A 3,258-nucleotide genomic window follows, 5' to 3' on the forward strand; every position below is an offset into this window, starting at 1 on the left:
ATTTCAGATTGCATGCATTTGGTATTTATTGAAAGACAGAAAGATTAATATGTATTTTATTCCATGGAATATTACCTCAAGGGTACAACTGTATTCATTGTTAAGCATCAGAAGGCCATTAATTAAAGAATGGAAGAAAACTAAAGTAATGTCATCAACCAAGTCTCCAAAATAAGAAATGAGTGAGATGCTCAGGAATCCATAGTTTAATTTATGTTCCCATTCAAGGTGCAGGTATTTATAAAGATCTAGGCAAATCTGATTTATTGAAGTAAGTTCCATTAAAAAACCCATGCCTGATCTTCAGTGTTCTAGTGAAGTTAATTGCATGAAAATGACTCCTTCACAAATGCAAATTACGTTAAACTCAGTTATTGACAGAGAAAGTACCTCTATTGTTATTTTCCAATCCAATTTGTCTAACATATAGGGTATTTTTCTTCAGAGAAAAATGGTAATATTGTGTGCAGAGAAACTATCAGTCAACAAAACTGACAATAATCTTCACTAAAATAATAGACTGAAGCATTGTGGTAGTTGGATTGAAAATATGTACATGGGATTTAAGAAAATTGTGGTAATGCTGGTCAGCAGTTTAAGGACTTTTTGGATGATTGTTCTGAAAGAGAAAAATTTCAGAAATATCGTCTGACTTCTGATCCTTCTATAAAACTTCAACGGCCAAGACTTTCTTTTATTTTCAGAGCCTTGTGATACCTAGCAGAGGTGTAAACCTGTGGTACATGCTCCATACATCAGAGTTATTGATTTATTTTATCTCGATTTAGAGTGTTTCACACTTAATCTCAGAATAATCTTTTCATTAACAGAGGCCGGACTTAATAATATCACCAAATAGGTAAGAACAGCAGAAAGAAGAATGATATTATTCTTTTCGCTGGGACAAAGTCAAAAAAGTAATAGTAATTCTATTTTCAAATGGGGCCCAAAATAGTAAATCGGGTTTTCACAGGACCCAAAATAATGAAATTGTTTTTATAGGTCGGTCACCCTCTTTATAATGACAACTCCCAACCTGCACCAATCAGCACTCCAGCCTCCCTTACTCTGCTTTACCTTGTTTTTTCCATAGCACACGTCACCTTCTAATATTCTAGAAATATTATTTATTAAGTTTGCTTCCCCTCATTAAATATTAGCCTCACAATGGCAGTGATTTTGTTTTATTCTGCTTCATATTCTTCAGACGTGTCTCAAGCATCCAGAAGACTGTAGCAAGCACTCAGTACTGCTTGTGGAATGAAATTGAACTGAATATGTGATGTAATTAGCACAGGAACAATGTGTGTTGGTAATAAAGAAGAATGTGGATGACTTTCAGTGGAGGAGGAGTCTGGGAAGATTTAATGGAAAAAGTACGCTTCAGCTAGGATTTAAAGATGGACGAAAGTTATCCATGCAGAAAGTGAGCTGGAGTGGGAGGAAAAGCATTCTGAGCAGAAGGAACATCATATACAAAGAAGTGGGGGTGGCAACAGAATTGGACAGGAAGGGGCCAGCCAGGAAGAGGAATCTGGTCAGACCAGAGGAGTCTACTGACTACTGAATGTCTGAGAAGGAAGATCAAAAGTCAGTTATTGTAGAGAAAGGTGTACATGCAGGTTCCCCTTTCTTTGCACCGCAGATTTACTCTCTGCTCTGAGCCTGGGAGGCTGAACCCCAACCTCTGTCACCAGTTTCCAGTGGGAGTTACCAGCAGGACACCGGCAGGTGGAGAGAAAGTTCAGAGTACTTTTCCTCTTGGCTTCCTCCCCTCTGGATCCCAGTCCTAACAGTGGCTGCAAACTTCTGTGCCTACAGATCCTATCTGGAGCCCTCCTTGATGGCTCCAGTCCTTAATCAGGCTCAGTCCCTTTTAGGTCTCAGGATACTGAGGGCTTTCGACTGTTGTTAGTCTCTGGGTGTCTCGGAGCCCCTTCTTGATTTCCTTAACCCTTGCTCCTTGATTTAAAATTCTGTTACAAAATCCCAGCTGAGAATACAACCTGAGTCCTACAGAATCGGCCTTTCAAAGCAGAGAAAGCAGAAGTCTGAGCAGGCTAGCAGCTGAGTGGCTGCAGTGAGCATGACCCCATTGGGTGGGCAGATGGAGTCCAAAACCCAGATGATCTGGTAGCAAGCAAGAGACAACTAGAGACCTGGTATGTAGACAGAGACTGAACAGCAGGTGTCGAGGATGCCAGACTTTTGAACACAAGTCAACATCTTCTGAAATGAAGTTGATTTATGTATATCCCGTCCACATCTCAAACTCATCTCAATATGTGTGATTGTTGGGGGCAGGGATGAGAAATAAGGAAGCAAGCCTGCTCTGAACAGACGCTTGAGAGGGTCAACACACACCTGCTTAGCAAACAATTTCAGGCTCATGAGACTGGAAGTTCTGAACTATGGATTGTGGATTGTGGCTGGGTGCATATACTTTTTCCTCAGTGTGTGTGTGTGTGTGTGTGTGTGTGTGTGTGTGTGTGTGTGTGTGTATTTGCTGGGGGTGGGGGTGGGGTGTCTGTGACTCCTCTTCCCTAAGGTAGATAATAATAATCAATGCTTATGCATGTTTGTTAGTGTCTGAGTACTTCGCTGATGCCAATTCTTTAAATTCTAGCCACATCTTAATTAGGTGGGTACTAACATTATGCCAATTTCCCACATGAGGGAACTCTGACGCAGGTCTCACCGTTAGGAACTCTGTGAGGGGATTAGCCTGGGCAGCCTGATTCCTGAGCCTACTGTCCGCTCCACCCCTCTTTACTCTTTCTTTGCATGACTCCGGACTTACAGGAGGAAGAAGTGTGTTCCTGTGTATTATTCACCTGCATATTTTCTGGTATGCTCAGAATCCTGCAGGATGCCTGGCACGCAGGCGAAAGTTATATGTTCATAGTCATATGTTGATTAACTGAATGAACTTTTGCCAGGCAGCGAGAGCAGGGGCAAGCCCTGGTAACAGACAGCTCCTGGGGTGCCTGGAACGCCAAACTTTTCCGTGGCAAGGGGCTACAGGGCCCATCCAGGCCACAACCCGCCGCCCACTCCGGTCCCCAGTCAGCTTCTGCTTTGTATCTGTACCAAGAGAAAAAGGCAGACAGCGCCCTGAACAAACCAGAAAAACAGCCCTCCTTGGCTCTGCTCCTAGCAGGGCACCGAGGCGGCGCGGGGCAGGAGCGAGGGGCGCGTCCGGGGCGAGAGGACCCGCCCCCCGCCCGCCCCGGCCGCAGCCTGAGGTCTCCCCGCCCC

This window comes from Camelus ferus, chromosome 1 (genome assembly GCF_009834535.1).
Source record: "Camelus ferus isolate YT-003-E chromosome 1, BCGSAC_Cfer_1.0, whole genome shotgun sequence".
In the NCBI taxonomy this organism is placed as follows: domain Eukaryota; kingdom Metazoa; phylum Chordata; class Mammalia; order Artiodactyla; family Camelidae; genus Camelus; species Camelus ferus.